Below are 21,711 nucleotides of genomic sequence, written 5' to 3' on the forward strand. Positions count from 1 at the left end.
AATATCCTAAATTATTGTGTAATTTTTAATAACCCCTCGGCCAATGCGAACACACCTAATTCTAATAAATTATTTCAAACAATAGTTGTTCTTCGGATTATATCTCTGGTACTGTTTGCACTAGAATCAGAGAGATGATTTTTGAGGGATTTGTTCATTGAATTTAAAAACTACAAGAGGCAGCCCTATGGGGTTGCACGAACTGCAGACGAAGGACTATACTATTTAATGTAAAATATTTATTTTCTTAGTACTTAGTGTGTGGGAAAAACACCCGGACCGGTGAAGAAAAATCAAATTTTAGACAATATAATCACATCTCATGTATAGAACAAGCTTTCTAGTTGCTCTCAAACAGATCCTAAAAGTTCAAACACCCATGGATAACCACAAGTTTGTAGATGTGTTTCGATGCCACAGGATTGTAAAATGGTTAATATTATGTCATGAAAATTCAATTCTTCCGTGACAATTTTTTTTGCCTGTAAAATGCCCTGTGTGTATGCAAAGCTCATGATTTGTTGGGATATTAGCATTGATCGGAAAATTCTTTCCAACGCTGCGCATTGCATACATACAGGACATTTTGCAGGTCACCAGAAGCTGTTCATTTTACCACCGCCATATGTTCATTTTACCCACTCGCTATAACCATGTCTCATTTTTGGACATGTTTAGAAATCAAGAATCATGTTTGAAAAAATGTGTTTATGACGAAGTATTTTTACCAGATATGTACAAAACATGTCTAACAAGCAACATAAGGTGATTGTAATATCTCATTCACTTATTAGTTAGAAAATAATGACTTTGCTTAACGTGATCATTTTACCGCCAGTTCCCCTACCTACCAACACATTCGCCCCAAACATTGAACCCAAGCGTACAATGCAAAATGAGTCAACGCTGATGATGATGGGTAGAGCGAAAAAGACAACTAGTACCACCACGACACTATTAGCGCATTTCACCAAAATTCCACGCGGCCTTCCCCAATTGAACGGAACGGCCGCGCTTAGCCCATCTGCCATAATATCGTAATTTTGCATAGCGAAGGGCTGAATGATAACACATTTTGTTCCAAAAAACAGCCCTGCGTTATGCAACACTTTGTGCAGGTTGATTATACCAGTTGCAAGTGGGGCCAAATTCACCAAGTTCCGTAAAATTCCTTTTAAATTACAGAATTGATAAAATTGCTTAGATGAGCTAAACTAATTAATCAAATCCTGTTTTAAAAACTGTCCTTGCGTTTAAACCAAAATGGGAAGCTTATTACTACCACTACATTACTTAATTTCAAGCGCAAATAGCAAATACATGTGCTAGTTAAACCAAAAATTTACTGGCAACATTACAGCGGCATTTAGAAAGCAGTTGGAGCGGTCGCCTGTTGGACGACACAAGATAGCGTCCCTCCACAGCCAGTGTAACGGACTTCTAGCTCAGCTACACTGGCTGTAAAAAACACAGCGCAGTGATCTGTTTCACCAGCCGTTCAACAGGGAACTGAGCGTGTCTGGCCAAGTCCGTTCTTTAAATAGTCGATGATGACGTCATTCATAGAAGCGTTGCGCGCTAGGTACACCAATCCGTCGTACAGGGCTTGGCAAGCGCTATCTTCTGTGTGTAAATGCGCGATATTTTGACAAGGTTGTATATTATTTAATTTTTTAATGCTATGATATGAAAAATCTTTGGGTTTATCTATTGGAATCTATTCTTAGAAATATTTCGGGGCGATTTGCGCAAAAAAATTGAAAATTTATCGTGAGATGGCTGAATTATATGCGTTTAAAATTGGACCACTTTTCGTTACATAACATTTTTGTAGAATTTGCAACGTGCACCCCTATATCGAAAACAAAGACGTAGTCCTACGTCAAAAAAAAAATGCTAGGTTTTACGGCAGTATTGCCAAATATGCAACTTTTTAGTTTTAACCTAAAAGTACATTTTTCTCGTAATACACATATCGGTTACTACAGGCCTTGCTTACACAGTTTCTGGCACTCTCTTGAGATAATGATGAAATGCTTTTTAGGATTCTGTTTGGATTCTAGGATTCTGATCGAAGTTTTCTTAGTATTCTGATGGAATCTATTTCAAAATTTCGATTGAATCCTTATCCGTATTTCTACGGTTTTTTTTTCTCTGAATTTTGATGTAGGATTCTAGAGAAAAGCTTCTCAAGGATGTGGTAGAATCCTGCTAAAAATAGTATTCTGCTGAAGATTATGATTTACTCAAGATGCTGATAGAATCATGTTCCTATTTTCAACGAAATGTTCTGAGCTCCAGTGGACTTTGACACAATATTGCTCTTCTTCTTTTATGCCCTTCAACAATTGATTAATGCTCATAATTCCAATAGCATCTTATACCCATTCGACAAGGAAGGCTAATAGCTGGCACTAATATCTTTCATTCGAGCACTAACAGTTTTAAATATTATCAGTAGAACAGAAGTTATTACAATTAGTATTCTGATTTGGTTGCGCTGAAACAGTGCTGCCAGGGATAGTTTATATTAATGGCAAAAATGAAATCTTGGTAAATTTTCATAGCCTAATATGTGTAAATATTATTGAAAACTGATAGAACTTTCTAATTTAGACTGCCTTAAACTACCTATTTCATGAAATTGGACTTGATCGGGAGGTGAATATTGAGCAGCTTCCAGCACTGCGAAAGAAGCACCTATTTTTATTTAACCAGATTTCTCGTGTTTAATGACACCAAGAGTTCTAGTCTAGTCTACATATACACAGCCTATACTTGTAGGGATCCTGGAAAATTGCAGACGTTCGCCTACAATTTTTCTTGTGAATACTAATGTTCGTGGTACATATGATATGTGACACAATCATTAAAGCGGCCAGGCCAACAACTGTGCGGTGTACAAAGTGAAGATGATTCAAAATTATACGGCAATTAAATTATTCATTTAATGAAAAGTTTAATTAACGAACTATTTCAAACTTTGAATAAGGAAGGCACGTGGACAACCGTACCGACCGTTTCAATTTGATGGGGGTTTGATAAATCGTTAGGAGTGGCTTAGCTCAGAGGATTAATGTCACTCCTTTGGTCCTAGGTTCCTGGGATGGGTTGGGACAAAAGTGTTTAGCCCTGTCCTGGCTAATGAGCCCAGGTTACTCGCTCTGTGTTCAATGATACCAACAGTTCTAAGAAAAAATAGTTTTGAAACCCTATATGCGGTAGAAAAAAGTTGGTCGAGCAATGGTTAACCAAATTCTGATAAGAGACTCGGCAGTCACTGGAGGCGAGCTCAATTCATGGGTAGCTCAAGCAAAAATAGATGGCTATGTAAAGAGGGTGCCAGCAGTACTTCTCGCTGAGGCCGCCGGAAACCCATCATCTACGTAACCTTCTGTACACGCAGAATTTTATTTATGCATCGATAGCATACTTTTCTCTCTGCCTCTCGTTTCTTCTGCTGTAAATTTTATGCATTGGACATATTCGGTCTATCCACTCATTGAATACTATGCTAGAAAATGCATAAAAATCACAGCAGAATAAAAGAGACGGGAATAGAAAGTATGCTAACTATGCATATTTTTATTTCTCTTTTAACCTGGATGCAAGAAACAGACGATCCCCCAGTTTACTTACATACTTTATTTTTTTTTCTAGTACACGAGTGATCGAGGTAAATTCGATCTTGTGTTGTATTACAGAAGACACACTTTATTAAAAAGTTTGTCTTAGAATTATTGCACAAATAGCTATAAACAACTAATACATACTGTTAACTCGTTACGTATATTAATAATAAATGAAAGGACTGGTGGTATCCAACGGGGAAAAACGATCGGAAATGGTGAGTGAAGCTAAGCAATCATGTGAAAAAAATTCCCCCCAGAGGCGAGACTCGAACTCGCAACCTTTGAGACTCCGGCCCAATGCATAACCCTTATGCTATCCCTGGGTATGGTGACATCCCAGAAATAACATATGGTTATCCCACTGGCGACAGTGATCGTACCCTGCCTGCAAAGCGAGAATCACACACAACGGCAGCTGATCACCACAACACATTTGATCTATTTAATTTCCCCGCTAGATACCAAGGCCCGGGTTTATATTATCGTGTGATATCTAATTTTTAGTTCATTACCCATCGTACTTCGGTGGGTGACAGAGCTAATGAAGACTGTTGATTTCTGGTCCCTTGCCCAGTGAACAAAGGTATGACGGGAGCGAACCCGCCCGTTCGAATTAAACTAATAATTCAATTTTTTGGTCTTTTGACTTAAGTGCCAATACCTTATTTAGGACTGGTGGTATCCAACGGGGAAAAACGATCGGAAATGGTGAGTGAAGCTAAGCATTGGGCCGGAGTCTCAAAGGTTGCGAGTTCGAGTCTCGCCTCTGGGGGGAATTTTTTTCACATGATTGCTTAGCTTCACTCACCATTTCCGATCGTTTTTCCCCGTTGGATACCACCAGCCCTAAATAAGGTATTGGCACTTAAGTCAAAAGACCACAAAATTTAATTATTAGAATAAATGAAAACCAACTGAAAATACAAATCACACCTTAAAATTCTGAAAAATCTATTAGGGTTAGAATAAATACATTTATATTTACCACAATAGGAAAATTTAACCATCATTTTATTTCCAATTTCTTCGCGAATAAAGCTTAAATTCATAAAATAACACAAAAAAGTTTGATTCGATTATCCGGGGTGAAATTTTTTTTGAAATCCCCGGATAATCGAGTCCGACCTGTATGTCTGTTTTTCAAAACAGTTGAAATGTTCGAAATCGTTTAAAAATGACAATGTATCTGATTTATTAGTGATCAAAATACCGAAAAACGGTTTTTCAACAATAATTGAAGATTTTGACGGAGTAATACATTTTTAATACTTGGTATTGTCCTCTACTCGACCAGACCAACAACCTACACTAGAATATTTGAATAGTTCAGATGGGTTCCGATGAAAACACCGCAACTTAGACACTTTATCTTTAGCAATAAAAAACAGGTAACTGATATCCCTATCTCTGCATACAGAGATTGACAATATGCAACATCGTTTTTCCACCGATCGATGGGGGTCAATCTTTACTTTACAACGTCAGAACCGAAATGTCATCAACAAAAACAGTAGTATTATGCCACAGAAAACAATGCACATTTTTAGTGATTTGTTGCAAGCTAAAGTGCTCCTCGTTCGTTTTTAGAACAAATTTCGTTAATTTTGTTACAAACAAAGTTCTTATATTGACTACGATAAAATGACGTCATGTCACCCTCTTGATAAAAAATGAAACGCTTCCTGATAGTGTGTACTTTTGGACAGAAAAGCTTCCGATTCTTAACTTCAAGTGGTTCTTCTAAAATAAAGTCATCAAAATAATTTGATTTTCTGGATCCTAGCTCCCTTTCAAAAAATCTTCTCTTGAAGAAACAATTGCGATATCAGCCGAAACGTGGTTGTACCAATTTACTTACAATTGAAAAGCTTAACATGTACAATAAAACAGGACGATAGAGAACAAGTTATCGTCCAAAAATAACCAGAAGTGAGTGAAAAAATAATTGACAGAAAATGTTGGAAAGTAAAGAAATTGAAAAACAAACCATCATGCAAATCGAACTGATTTAGCAAACCGAACCATTCAGCAAAAATATACGGCCGCGCATCATTATACGGAAGCCCCGCACATCCTGGGGCAATCCTTCCCATCGCAGAGGCCTAAATTTAAAGCATAATTGGTCGAACCGGTTCCTCAATCGCTCGCTACACTGAAAATCAAAGTTACCTATTTTTTGGGCTAAATTTGCTCACTGGAAAGTTTATACATGGGCAACCCAAAATTAGGTAGAAATTTGAACATGGCGATTACCCATAATTTGAGTTGGTCGCTGTGAACTTCGTGTTGGGTAGGAATTGAATAATGACGTCTACTCAAATTCAAGTTCATCGCTTTGTACTTATATTTTGGGTAGTCCATTTCAAACAAAGTAGTAGGTAATGTTTTTGACAGCCATTGTTATTGTTGTGAATCAAATTGCATGAAGTGGCTCTGGAAAAGAATGGTAATTATAATGCATAATGCAATAATTTCAACTAAAATTAATGATTAATTTATTTCAGCCTAGAAACTTAGGATAAAGCAATTAGCGCTGGATCTAAAACATGAGTCGGTGAGTACTGAAACGTTGTTTATTTTTTGCTTGTGGGTTCATGTTGAGTTGCTCATAGTACTTAAATAGCGGCCACCGCATCATTCCGAAACCCGATCGGACCTCGAAAGACACATTGAACTCATGATGGGACGTTGATGATTCATATTTTTTGGAAATGTCTGAAATGCATATCGCTAGAGTTAAAATAGAATATAACTACTAGAGGGCAATGGCAGCGGCTAGCGGTGATTAAATATTTTCTCGTTCTTACATATGATGGGCCCATTAGATTGACATTTGTTGCCCCTGACACACGCAGGTTAAAGTAATGAGTAACAATAGCAACTACAAAGCGATACAGTTTGGCAATTATATGCCAAATGTTCCAGGATGCAACAATTCTAATTCGAGTCTATTGATCAAAAGCAGGCAAAAACCTCAAGCGGTGTGAATTTAGTAAACGGGGTAATTCTAAAAGATGCGACGAAATGTTGAATGATAAAAGGTCGAATATAGCAAATGATTGAAAATAACAAAGGTTCCAATGTTACTAAAGGTTTAATGAAACAAAAGTTTAAAATTTAAAAAACAGAATAATGTTTTCTCACCGTTATGACGCGTCACCTCGCCTAGTTTGGTGAGGTGAGAGCGAAAAAGCGATCACCGCAGTCACTTAGGTGACTATAGTCACCCAAGGTGACAGAAGTCACCTGGCAGAGCGATTCCAATAATCATTTTGAGTGACGACGGTCACCGTAAGATGGGAAAAAGTGACTAAATGCACGAAAAAGAATTATCTATGTTTAATTCCACAAATTATTTCTTCACTTTTAATCAAGATAAAATTTTCATTTTAAATCAAGGAATTTATTAAACTAAAATGGATTTTTGGGTTGGATCAACCAAAATATCTATTACATTAATCTTACAGGTTTTGTTATCTGTGTTTTTCGAAGATCAACCAAATTATTGTTTATTTCAAATAAATCAGTGATTGAAGCATAAACATGCGTCTGATTGATTCCAAAAGTCTTCCTGTATTAGTTCGACAATCCTTGCTGGATTGAAACAAAGAGATAAAAGTTTGTTCTAACTAATAAGAACGTTGTTTACACGTGCGACAAACAATCGAATTCTGAAGCGATCGAAAGTAATTTGTTTTTGATGCGTTACATCGAAAACAAAATCCCAAAGAAAATATACTCTCCAGCGATTTGTTGGATTCAATAGCAACAAAGGTCAAGTTAGCATTACTGCCGGATTCGTTGAGTCGTTCGAAGTCGATGTCAAGCGAGCATTTGACCGAGGAACTAACTGAGCAAAAGCATCCCGCGGAAGTAATGGTCTTACGCGAGTAGGCCGTCGCTATGCCGAAGGTTCTAAACATAACAAAATTCTTCAGTGGTAAGTTACGTATTTAGTCTTGCGCAATGAGTTGAGAACAATTTATTCATTTGAAGGTACAACGAATGCTACGAAAAATCTGCTGTTGGATTTTTCGACGCATCAAAGAATAGAACAGAGACGATCGCATCCATAGAGTCTTGCTTGCTTTCAACTTCATTTTATAGAATAACTCTGCAGAAGACACAGTTCTAGTAGTACGAGATATTCGTCGGGCTACAGCGACAGTGGCGATGTTTTTTCACGCTTAAATAGTCCTTGATATTAAATAGATGCTACTGAAATTGGCCCAGAATAAGTGAATTCTGCAGATGAACAGGAGACACTCGATAGTGTCACGGAAAATATACCGATTGTTACTACTGAAGTTGATGCGAATGTACCAGGTGAAGGAGCGATGGTTGAAATTATATGCCCTGCAACAAATATAATTACATTTTGCAACAAAATTGGTGTTGACTCAACATTTCAAAACCATTATTTTGAACGTTTCTTATATTTAAAACAACGAAATGTACAATTTGAATTGATAAAATAGTTTTTTTTTCATTTCAATGTTTGATATGTATTGATACAAATATTTGTATTGTTTAAAGCAACCAAACGGACTTATTGAAACAACAAATTTGTATTTTTGTTTCGATTGTTGTTATGATGAGATCAATAAAACATTTTTTTGATTCAACTTTTTTTCATGTTTGACCCAATAAATTATTCAGAGTTATTTCAACAATTGTTTTATTTAAATTAACAAACATTTTTTATTGAACACTGAACAATTTGCTTGTTGTGGGTTAAAACCCTCATTTTATTCGACTTTAATAATTATTTTTCTGCGTGTGCACACCTAAAAAATGTAGGTGATTAGAACCAAAAAGTGTTGCGTTTACTTTCAGATTTTTTTTTTGAATTTTCGGGTAACATTTCCTTTTGGATAATGGCAGTTGGGAGGTTTCTGAATGACGTAAATTGAAGATAGGCGTTTTTTTGAAATTCAAGAAGGCGGCTTATGGTTACAACCAAACACTTAAAACCACCGTTAATATAGGTGCCATTTGAAAGGTAGTGTTTATTAGAAGGCAAAAAATGATGATTGGAGCCATTTAAAAATCCAAGATGGTGGATTCCGATTATCACAAAACACTGAAAACCACCATCAGCATGGGTGTCATTTGCAAGGTAGTAATTAGTAGATGGCAAAAATTGATAATAGGGATCTTTAGGGGTGTGCGGGTTAAGGCATTTTCTGATGCATATTAGTACCGTGAGTTAATATCTCAGTTCTTTTTCAATTTTAGTCCAAAAACTATTGAAAAAACATGTTTTAGTTTGTTTCCTTTTAAGACAATAACACATCCAAACCCATGCGACTTGCACAACTCTATCCCAGTTAAACTCAGCCGGAAATGAACTGGATTTCCGGCTGGTTCCAGTTCGTATTCCGGCTCCAGTGACACAACCGATTCTAGTTAGAATCGGTTGTGTCACTGGAGCCGGAATACGAACTGGAACCAGCCGGAATTCCAGTTCATTTCCGGCTGAACTTTACTGGGATAGGTTGCGTTATCAGATCTACCATAGTTTGCAGATGAAACTTGGGATGGCAGGCTGCTAGCGGATTGCAAAAGTACCAGATCATGCCGTGTGGGGTGCTGACCCGGTTGACAATGAGGCGAACGAGATATTTGCAGTTACGTCATTTAGTAGAACAACTGTCTGTTGGTTGAATTTAATTTGGTTTTTTTAAATTTAAAAATCAGAAAAGAATAATTAAGGTTTAAGAATGATATGAGTGTACTCGTGAGGACACCCGCTATCAGTACATATGAAACACTGACATAATTTTTCCAAATTAAAGATCCCTATTGGCGCCATTTTGAGTTCCATCATGGCGACTTCCGGTTACTACAAAATATTGAAAACCATCATCAATATGGGTGTCAATTAAAATGTAGTGTTTAGTAGAAGGCAAAAATTAATGATTGGTGCCATTCCGAAATCCAAGATGGCGGCTTCCGGTTGCCACAAAACACTGAAAATCACACCCAAAATGGTAGGTAGTTATTAGAAGAAGGCGAAAATTGATGATTGGTTCCATTTGGAAAACCAAGATGGCCGCTTTCGGTTATCACAAAACACCGTAAACCACCATCAATATGGGTGTCATTGGAATGGTAGTAATTAGTAGAAGGCGAAAATTGACGATTGGAGCCATTTGAAATCCAAGATGGCGGCGTTCGGTTACCACAAAACATCAAAAACCATTATCAATATGGTTGTGATTTGAAAGGTATTGATTAGTAGAAGCCAAAAATCGACGATTGGCGCCATTTTGAAATCTAAGACGATTGACTTGGCTTGTTTGATAGAGCCCATCAAACAAATTTTCATGCAAGAGGTGACAGAATGGGGTCAATGCACTGACAAAATCGGGGGTAGACTGAATCAGGCACAGACAATATCGGTGGCTGATAATATCAGATCTTCCCTATATTTCTAAGTACTTCGATAGTACCATTAAAAATAACTATGTTTCTAGAATCATCCATTTCGTAAACTAGCATTCGGTGAAATGGAAATCATCGTACTGACGCTCTTCCTTTTTTCAAATCATCTATCTATTGCTTTTAACCCTTTCATTCCCAAAATTTTTCTAGTGCACGTAGGGTTTCAAAACTATTTTTCCTTGAAAACAGTGATGTTAAGAAACACGAATTCTTTTTTCATAAAGATAGGAGCTTCCCTCGCAGCACTAGAAGCTGCTCAATTTCTACCTTCTAATGGTCAATACAATTCCCCTAGAATATTCGATTTGAAACAGATTTTGCTTAGTGACCGCACCCCACAACCCATAACTCTGGAATCGGAAATCGGATCGAGATGAAATTTAATAGCCATTTACGGGGATAAAACACCTTTCATTTGAGACCAAGTTTGGTCGAATCTCCGAAAAACCAATGAGACTGTAATTCTAAATTTGGATACTTCCGCCGGGGCTTCCGGAACCGACGATGGTGGCCAATGTGACCAAAGAGACTTTGAATGGCTGTTAGTGACCTAGTACTACAAATCTAAGTAGATGTGGCACCAGTTTGAAAGTTTTCACCTTTATACATTCATTACAGAATTTTTTAAAATCAACATTTTCTGCGTGATCGTACTCTTCACTCTGTAACTCCGGAACCGGAAGTCAGATCCATTATAAATTCAATAGCAGATAGCAGCCTACAGGATGCACGTTTCATTTGAGACTAAGTTTATGAAAATCGGTTCAGCCATCTCTGAGAAAAGTGAGTGAGATTGTGGTCACATACACACAGAGAATTGACGAACTGAATCGAATGGTATATGTCACTCGAGCCTCCGGGTCTCCGTTGAAAAGACGGTTTTCAGAGCAGTTTTCTATTGAGAAAGGCAAAACGTAAATCGTACGAACAAGTTATAGCAAATAGTGGTACATTTAACACTTTTATAATGAGTGGCTCATGTCCCTTCAGATTTGACCGCACTTACCGCTTGATGATGTCCCAGTTTGATATTTCTTTTGAGTGGTTTGAGAAAACTGAGAAAACGAAAAACGTCAACGCAGGCCTGGATACGGTTAAAGAAATATAAACAAATTTTGGTAGCCTCGCATCGTTTTCCGGAGCAGTTGGATATGTAAGGATATTTATTATTTTAAATCTAGTCCTTTAATTTAATTCTATTAATCGAATCGTATATTTAAAGCATTGTCATCAATACCCCCAGGGTTGCAAAATTGATTCGGTCCTGTGACTCCGAATCTAAAGAATATGGCGTGCGGCATCGAAGAATTTATTCCGTGCATTTTAGGTCGTCTTGTTTCAAACACCTATTAAATCTATCTAAAGGGAAAATGTTGCAAAATTACACAAACTAAAAATTAAAAATCTGACGCGTTTCGTTTTGCAGATGATGATCGAGTTGCACTTTTTGTTGCCAACGAACGGAAAACAAATAAATAATTGAAGAAATTTTTCTCCTCAAAATATTTGGTAAGTAAATAAGAACAGTTTTGCATGTAATATAAGTTGTTATCGTGGGCGTGGAAACGACATTTATTCACTGTTACTTGTGGATACACTGGAAGATAAACTAATGGCGTTTTCGTTTTTGACTCTGCACTACACCAGTGTAGTCGGTGCTACACTCATTCAAACCTTAGTGTAATCAGTCTATCTCTTTTTTTGCACTACATCTGTGTAGCACCAAGAACAAACGAAAGCGCCATAAGACTAATTTAATTTCTACCACTTTTTATAGATTATTTCTGCTGCCTCTGCACTCCTTGCTGTCGTTCGATTCCGTTCACGTGGCTTCGACGTGCTGCCTCGTGGATCGGCAACTCGTTGGTAGCGAGCCGCGTGGCTTGTTTCGATATTCCACCTGTTGCTATGGGTCTTGGTTGCGTTTAGATGACCTCGCATCTGCGTGGTGACTTCAGGTATGGTTAAGACGTGGTTGTGGTATAACGTATATATAATAACATTTTTTTCAGGAAACTATTCAGTCATGTCAAACTGAGGCTTCCAATAGTCAACACCGGTGAAACAACGTCATCTCGGTTATTGACTTCAGATACATCGAGCAATACGGAACATTTGAACAAGACTGTAGCTTACCCGAGCTCCGAGCCACTACAATTCCATTTGACTTTAGTCATACCGGCTGGAATATAATATAGAATTCTGGCTGTCTAAGAGACAAGTATTTTAATTGTGCATTCATTTTTTTTTTGTTTTTTGTTGATGATTAATTCATTTCAAATATATTTGTAGCTGGGACTGTGGCCACATTTGCAATTATGGTGCCACTGACATATGAGCAAGCGTATGGGGGATAGACCACTAGTGAATAATTGTTCTTAAACCTGAGGGGTAACCACCCATATTGATGGTGGTTTTAAGTGTTTTGTTACCAGCCGCCATCTTGGATTTCAAAATGACGCCAATCATCAATTTTCACTTTCTACTAATTACTACCTTTCAAATGACCCTCATATTGATGGTGGTTTTCAGTGTTTTGTGGTAACCGGAAGGCGCCATCTTGGATTTCAAAATGGCACCAATCATCGATTTTTATCTTCTACTAATTACTACCTTTCAAATGACACCCATATTGATGGTGATTTTCAGTGTTTTGTGGTAACCGGAAACCGCCATCTTGGATTTCAAAATGGCACCAATAATCAATCTTTGCCTCCTACTAATTACTAACTTTCAAACGACACCCATATTGATGACGGTTTTCAGTGTTTTATGGTAACAGGAAGCCGCCATCTTGGATTTCAAAATGGCGCCAATCATCAATTTTCGCCTTCTAACAATTACTACCTTTCAAATGACCCTCATATTGATGGTGGTTTTCAGTATTTTGTGGTAACCGGAAGTCGCCATCTTGGATTTCAAAATGGCACCAATCATCGATTTTTATCTTCTACTAATTACTACTTTTCAAATGACCCTCATATTGATGGTGGTTTTCAGTGTTTTGTGGTAACCGGAAGACGCCATCTTGGATTTCAAAATGGCACCAATCATCGATTTTTATCTTCTACTAATTACTACCTTTCAAATGACACCCATATTGATGGTGATTTTTAGTGTTTTGTGGTAACCGGAAACCGCCATCTTGGATTTCAAAATGGCACCAATCATCAATTTTTGCCTTCTACTAATTACTAACTTTCAAACGACACCCATATTGATGATGGTTTTCAGTGTTTTGGATTTCAAAATGGCGCCAATCATCAATTTTCGCCTTCTAACAATTACTACCTTTCAAATGACCCTCATATTGATGGTGGTTTTCAGTGTTTTGTGGTAACCGGAAGCCGCCATCTTGGATTTCAAAATGGCACCAATCATCGATTTTTATCTTCTACTAATTACTACCTTTCAAATGACACCCATATTGATGGTGGTTTTAAGTGTTTTGTGGTAACGGGAAGCCGCCATCTTGGATTTCAAAATGGCACCAATCATCAATTTTCGCCTTCTACTAATTACCACCTTTCAAACGACACCCATATTGATGGTGATTTTCAGTGTTTTATGGTAACCGGAAGCCGCCATCTTGGATTTCAAAATGGCGTCAATCGTCAATTTTCGCCTTCTAACAATTACTACTTTTCAAATGACCATCATATTGATGGTGGTTTTCAGTGTTTTGTGGTAACCGGAAGCCGCCATCTTGGATTTCAAAATGGCACCAATCATCGATTTTTATCTTCTACTAATTACTACCTTTCAAATGACACCCATATTGATGGTGGTTTTAAGTGTTTTGTGGTAACGGGAAGCCGCCATCTTGGATTTCAAAATGGCGCCAATCATCAATTTTCGCCTTCTACTAATTACTACCTTTCAAACGACACCCATATTGATGGTGATTTTCAGTGTTTTATGGTAACCGGAAGCCGCCATCTTGGATTTCAAAATGGCGTCAATCATCAATTTTCGTCTTCTACTAATTATTACCGTTTAAATGATAGCCATAATTATTACCGTTTAAATGATAGGTGGTTTTCAGTGTTTTGTGGTAACCGGAAGCCGCCATTTTGGATTTCATAATGGCACCAATCATCAATTTTTGCCTTCAACTAATCAATACCTTTCAAATGACACCAATATTTATGGTAGTTTCAAGTGTTTTGTGGTAACCGGAAGCCGCCATTTTGGATTTCAAAATGGCACCAATCATCAATTTTCGCCTTCAACTAATCAATACCTTTCAAATGACACCCATATTTATGGTAGTTTCAAGTGTTTTGTGGTAACAATAATATATATTGGAAGCCTATATTTTGGGTTATCCGAACGTTACAGAAATTTTGGGTTATCCGCTCGTTATAAATTTTGGGTTATCCGCTCTTTACTCAAATTTTGGGTTATCCGCTCAGTACTCAAATTTCCAGTTATCCGCTCAGTACTCAAATTTTGGGTTATCCGCTCAGTACTCAAATGTTGGGTTATCCGCGCGTTACTCAAATGTTGGGTTATCCGCTCGTTACTCAAATTTTGGATTATTTCATCGTTACTTAAACTTTGGGTTACCCGCTCTGTACCCAACGCTTGGGTTATCTGTAACCCAAACTTTGGGTAGTCCTCACACTACCCAAAATTTAAGTTCAAAGCTTGTTACCCAAAAGTGAGGAGATGCACTTTAGTTCATTTTGGGTAGGATTCTACCCAAAATTAGGTAACGGCCGGTAAGCGTGTACATTGTTCAGACACGTTCGGCCAACCACTCTACCGCGCCAATCCGATTCACGTTGTTCTCAAACGTCCAAAAATAGCACCACCAGAAACGGGTTTGGCTTTTCACCTTATGCAATTTCCTTTTTCTTCCTAACCTACAGGTATAATATACCTACTGTAGGTACCTTCTGGAGTTTTCAGTTCTTGGTTCGACTGCAAGTTTCTCTTACATATAGGGTTCGTCGCGGTTGCGGTAATTACCGCAACCGCGCGGTATTTACCGCACCCGCACCGCAAAAACTGCGGTGCGGTGAGACACTTTTTCTTGCGGATGCGGTGCGGGAAATGAGTAAGCCGTGTGGTGTCCGGCGGGCTGAAATCTTTTTGCACTATTTCAACCAAGAATAGAACCTCTGGGAACTGCTCCCATGTCGTAAGAGGCGACTAACAACATGCTAGGAGTTCCTAGGCCGAGGTTTTGTTCCGTACCGAAGACTTAATCTGGGCGGACCTTAAGGTTTTCCATATTACCCTCTTTCCAGTCTGTATTTAGTGAATCACTGACATATACCTTTTCTGATTCGCCTTTCTTGATTGTGTACCAACGTTTTAAGTTTCTTCTGGCGGTTGTATATTAGCCGTAAATGACGAAATCTAATTCTACACTAAGTAACAGAATATATTAATATACCGGCACTTCCACGCCAAGGTTTAACTTCCAAAGCTTTGGCTTAAAAACCGTTTTTAAAAAATGGAAACTTTCATGCAGGAAATTTATTGAATTGGCCTAAGATGGAGCTGTCGAATTTCACAAAAAGCTTTTTATGTTGCAAGTGATCTGTAGTTGTGTTAAATTAGGTATTTTTCTATTATATTTGGAACCGTCTACCGACAAATCTACATTTACGAATACCTCCAAAAGTGACTTCTTGAGGTCTCATGAAGGCCTGACACTAGCTTTATGATACTTTTGCTTTTCTAAACAGTAATAAAAATCTCAACATTCAAGAACTTCACTTTGTCAGAAAATGTAGGGCCGTCGGAAGCTAAAACTTCGTAAAATCGCACTCCTGGTCCTTTTTTCAGTGCAGTACTCTACGTCACTCGTTCAAATTTGCACCGCTCTTATGGTAGTCGGTATTTGCTAGTATTACTGTTCTCCCATCCATTCTGGTAGTCAAACGGTGGGATAGCAAAATTCTTACAAGTTTCCTATCTCATGCCTCCACGCGATTCTAAGTCTATTGATGACATTTGGTCCTTAGACCGCAGAATGAGAGGGTGCGAACAGAATGAGAGGGTGCGAACAGATCTAGTCGAGAAAACATTGCCGTAAAAATGAATAGTTGATCGGAAATTAGCCCCAATACGACTAATCTGACTAGTATCTATGAACACGGCTCAATACGTATTGAAAATTCGCCGCGTCTGTTTTTATGAACCTAATTTAAAGCTCCGTTATTGCTAACAAGCCCGTGCATCAGATTAACAATCCTTTATATTTCCCTTCAGTGTTCGGTATTATCGCTCGTATACTTGTATTCCACAAACAATCCGATATGGAAAATAAGAAATACTTTCCTTGATTTATAACATCTCGCGCTATTTTTGCCAGTATAATATGCTGTCACTTGGTAGTTTTCAAGCCAATAAATATATCGTAGAGAAGAAGTAGCGAGTTCTGTCCAAATACTGTTGCAATAAATAGTGATCCGGCCCATTACGCAGATAAGATTAGCTTTTCCAGGCAATACTCCCACGATCGGCTGTGTGGAGTTCAAATTGTTTTTGTTTAGGGAACATAGTATACTCTCGGTAGCCGGCTGCCCAGAGTTTAAAAATAACCAAAAACTAAACAAGATCATCTCTTTTTCGAGTGATGGTGCACTCGAAGACTAACTAAACAACTACCTAATAAAATATGCTTTACAGGTCGCATCGTTTGCTTGGAGCGAATCCTAGACCTGATACCCTTCCAAACCACCAACTCCGCGACACCTATGGAAGAGTCTGATGAATCGTCGTCCTTCCGTTAAGTAGGTGGAGCATCAACACTTCCTGTCTACCTTATCCTTTATCCTTCCCCGTTAACGATGGAGATGGGGGCGGCCGGCAATGATGGCTATCATGCTGTTGAGGTTTTAATATGGGTCGGATTGGTATGAATTCCTACTTACCACTTCCTAAGCAACTCTTATTAGATAATCAGCAGTCAAACATGATGAAGTCAGTGTGCAATCCGCCAAAATCATCGTCACAACGCAACGCAACGCAACGGATGCGGTGCGGGAAATGAGCTTTTACCGCGCGGTATTACCGCAACCGCACTTAAAAAATAATTGATAAAGTCTGCAGTCTGCATTAAAAAGTGAATTAAAACTTTGACTTTTACCATTTAAGAACTTATTACCTTACAACAAGGAAACATAATAAACATTTAATTGCTCTAATTTCCATGGACTTGACAATGATTTGAAAAGAAATCTGAATATAATCTGTATTCGACCTATTGCTACATGATTTTTTACATTTTGTTTATTCTAATATGATAAAATAATCTGTTATTTAGAAATAAAATCCATAATCTGGGTCCAAAATAATTTGCCATCATTATTTTTACGACATATTTTGAACACATTGAAAAAATTACAAGCGAACCTTGTGCAAATATATAAAATGCACAATCGAATCATTGAAAAACAATTGAATTGTACTATCAAATCCAATTTAAAAATGTATCATTTCTTCGGATTCCTCTTGGCAATCGTGGAATTATGAATCGTTTAGGATGACATTTTCTCAACTGTAAATTTCGATCAATTTGGAGAACTTAAAGATGAACTTAAAAAAGTTTTAAGACTTCAAAACAACCCAAAGAATGTAATTATCATAATCAAACCAAACGAATTTGGAAGAATCTGCAGTAAGGGAGACAAATGTTTGAAAAGCGTCCAAAATAAGGAGGGGTCCAAATTGGGCTGATAACCTTATCATTCGTTCTTCAACATTGTATTCCTATCTCTGTTGGTTTCTGCGTAAATTTGCAATGAATTTTTCTGCGGTCCGTTTTTAAGACTCCTCCTACATAACTTTTTTTCGCATACGTCCATTGTTCGTCCAACTGGGAATATTTTCTACCAAATTGAGTTAATGTTAATTAACAACCAATATTTTGCAGTTAGGAGTATTTTGTAACTTTTTGAAATTATAGCTTTCGAAGTTAGTGTACCGTAAACCGGGGTGACATTGATCACTTTTCGAAGTAATCATTACATATTTTTAGACGCAATTCATTTTTTTTCAAGTTTAATATTTTTAAAACATGTACTGATGTATGGAGAACAAGATTGGATGGTTTTACCTAAAATTGTCCGCTTACAGCTATTTTAACAAAAATGATTTCAAGTTGAAGTCCGTTTTCATATTCCGGGGTGACTTTGATAACCTGCATGTTTACCCACATTAAGTTATTGATGTCAGTGGTTTTCATTCAAATGTTTGTTTAAACTAATTCTGGAAAGATACTCATAGTTAAATAGATGTTAATTGGTATTATACAAAGTATTTCAATGTACTGTAAAGTTCGAGTAACCAAAATTGTATAATTGGTGTCCAACTAGAATAAAAGATGCTGAAAACCTTAAAATCTGCTAAAATTGTTTTATTTCATTGCTTTATCGAGTTACAAAATGTTTCATCCATTTTAACACGTTGGAAAATTAAAAAATAAAAAATGTTGCGAATTTTAGCGTGAAATAACTTGAAATAATTCCCAACTAGTTTCACAAAAAAATGTATTTAAAACTAACAAACTCTTGAAAGTAAATATGGCACATCCTACCCTAAAGGAAAATAAAAACTTGCTTGTAATTTATTACTCTTGCTTAAATCTGAGATTTATTTGTTTTATAAAAAATAGACACTTTACGAAGCTTCGTAAAAATAAGTTAAAGTCAAATTTCAATTTTTTGTGGTTTTTGTGCCCAAAAACCGAACAATATACTCAAAAAGTATAACAAATCAGTATTTTATAAGTTTAGAGTAAAAATCATTTCAAATTAAAATGATTCGGTAGACTATTCTGGTTTAATAAGCGATCTATGAAAAAAGTTTCGAGTGATCAAAGTCACCCCGATGATCAAAGTCACCCCGGTTTACGGTAGGTTATTTCGATTTTTTTGTGTTTCTCAAAGCCTCCCTTCACATTGCGACAAGTGTCAAAGTTAGCCCAGATGAAGTTTTTGCCATTGGCATAATGGAAAAATATTAGAAAAAATACATAAAAAGGTAGAAATTTCGACTAGCTATTAGAAAATTACAACTCATACAATTTTAAGGGAGCAATCTTAGTATTTGAATAAGAATACATCCATTTCTTGAAAAATACGAGGTTTTGAGGTATTTTGTTCCTAAAATCCCTTATTTGTGATAACATTTCTGCTGTATGCTGTAAATCATACATCTTTTGCAGTTTTTCAAATGTCCTTCAACAACTCTGTACCGGTTGAAATGGGATAGATTCATGTTATGTTATGTGTAGAACGATTTTTGATAATTAAATTAAAAGTTTTCCTATTAATTGCTGCGGAAGAACGTTTTTGTATGTATAATGATGAAATACAGCTACATTTCATAGGACTTCAGTGCTATGCAAATATTTACCTTGTTTCGAAAGTATTTATCTAAACGGCATGTTATTGATAAAACTTGCAAAGTTGACATTTTTTAATAAATGTTACATTCTGAGGGGTCTGTCAAAGTTAATGTTCGTGTAAATAATTATTATATTTTATTATACATGGTTAAACAAAAAAATGAATAATTTTTCAACACACTTTTCAAAAACACAGAATTTTTCCGCATTTACCGCATTACCGCGCGGTGCGGTGCGGTAAATGCAGTGCGGTTGCGGTAAGCGGTGCGGTATTAATATTTTTTTGCGGTTGCGGTGCGGGCTATCCATTTACCGCCCACATCCGCACCGCGACGAACCCTACTTACATACAGTATACGGTAAAAAAAGAAGCAAGCCGGAAAACATACATTATGTATGTTTTGGCTGATTCACCTCCTCGGGAGGATTACAGTGGAGGGTTAGTTTCGCTGCGTTTCATTCTTTGCGTGAAAAGTTCGTCTTTTCTTTCAATATTGGAGTGTCTTTTAGTTTATTACACATCAAGTGTATATTAAAATTATTATTTTTCTGTCTGTTCATAACTGTTGATTTTCTCAACATGTAAAAAAAATGAATTTAACACTCATTATTAGTATCTTATATCTTACTGACACGCGAATTGATTTCAGAGTCAGGCCTATTTTACATACGGAAGAGCACACATCATGTCTGTAACTGTGTCTTGTAAAAGTGTAGCGAAGATAACTTTTGTTTTAGTGAGTTTTCCAATAACGCCGTGCTTTTGTTGAGAACGGCAGATGACGTCAAAGAGCTGAAATTTCATTATTTAGTTCCGTTTTAAATCAATGAACGTTTAACGTAAAATATATTGTTGGGACAATTGAATGAATTGTTCTAAATTTTACTGTTTTCCATGTTAAGTTATTTGACCTTTTTTCTAAATAACAGTTAACAATTTGTTTCTACACACTCAATTCGGCTCGGTAATTTCCCAACAGCTGGGTAATCACAAAATTAGAAAAAGATATCTCAGTAAAGTGAGATTTGTTAGCTGATTTTCGGTGAAATATTTTCCGAGTATCAGCTATAAAACGTCACTTTTACTGAGATCTCAGCTAAAAACTGGTTTATTGAGATCTCAGCTGTTGAGATTTCGGCAAAAGATGCGAAAAAAGCTAAGATTCGGCAGAAAGTTAAGTGTGTAACACTTTTCCCACTGGATGTTGGATTGTTACGATACGATATTTATAATTTTATATGCCAACGATTTATCACATCATTTGGCGGTAATTTCAATTGCTCTTCCTACCTCTAGTTTTTTTCTGCTAACTCTACATTGAACTGCACACCAATTACGTCAATAAAACAGCAGGCACATTTCAAAAATCAATAACGTGCCAACATTGGCTAGCAATGCAATATGTCCCCAAAGGCAATCGTCATCGTCGTCCGTCGTCGGTCAGAACACTACCGACCGTTTGGATGGGTTGGCATGAAAGCTACAGACGTAAGCGGCGGTGACTTGATTGAGACGAGCGAGGTGCGGTTAGTATAGGCATTAGGGCTGAAAGTGAAAGGCACCACCCCACTCACAGTCAGGCGGGTGGATGGATGGATGGAATGATGCTTGCAATCTGCCGGCGGCACCGAGCTAGTTTCGACAGAACAGCAACGTTTCCAACCGATTAGAACTGCTGTTTAGGAAAGTGCAATTCTCACGCAAATTTGTGCAATTTGCCGACACGATGGTTGCACTTTGTGGGTCGGTATACGAGCCTTCAATGCGAATCGAATCGCAAAATATTGTACACAGTCATTTGGGTATCCTTTGAGGCAGCCGGTGCCGTCGAGCGTGAAATGTTTGTGTATCTATTCAGTACCACTGCCAACTGTGGTTATGGGATGCATTCGGCACCCAGCGGACTGTCTGTCGTGTTCGTTTGCTAGCAATTGTTGGATACGTGTTCGCAGGACAGAACTGAAGATTTTTTTTGGCTGCTTTAGTGAGAAATGATGCTGCGTTTTTTTGGTTTCTAATCGGTCTGTAATTGTTGCCATTGTCGTCATTGGCTGACATTTTTTCGTAGTGAGGCTAATCTTACCGAATGTTTTGATAGATGTCAAGCTAATCATCCGCACTCAAAGAAGGAAGCGTTAAGTGTGATACCAACACTTATTGATGAAGCTTCGAGATGGACAATAAGTAAAAAAATATTCGATATTTAAACTATCTCATGAGAATTGAGTCTACTGAGAGTCATGCTGAATGGAACAAATCCTAAT

At 37.2% G+C, this 21,711-nt stretch overlaps 1 protein-coding gene and 1 long non-coding RNA gene across 6 annotated transcripts in view; both read left to right on the plus strand.

The window, feature by feature from the left end:
* The window catches only part of LOC131684306 (TLD domain-containing protein 2), a 688,368-nt gene that overhangs the window by 236,414 nt on the left and 430,243 nt on the right, over positions 1 to 21,711 (plus strand). The gene's annotated exons all lie outside the window — the stretch shown is intronic.
* LOC131684309 (uncharacterized) lies at positions 5,840 to 12,335 on the plus strand. The gene is made up of 5 exons (XR_009304638.1): positions 5,840 to 6,078; positions 6,137 to 6,186; positions 11,506 to 11,588; positions 11,857 to 12,037; positions 12,092 to 12,335. It is a non-coding gene; the product is annotated as an uncharacterized LOC131684309 (long non-coding RNA).

Source organism: Topomyia yanbarensis, chromosome 2, assembly GCF_030247195.1.
Source record: "Topomyia yanbarensis strain Yona2022 chromosome 2, ASM3024719v1, whole genome shotgun sequence".
NCBI lineage: Eukaryota > Metazoa > Arthropoda > Insecta > Diptera > Culicidae > Topomyia > Topomyia yanbarensis.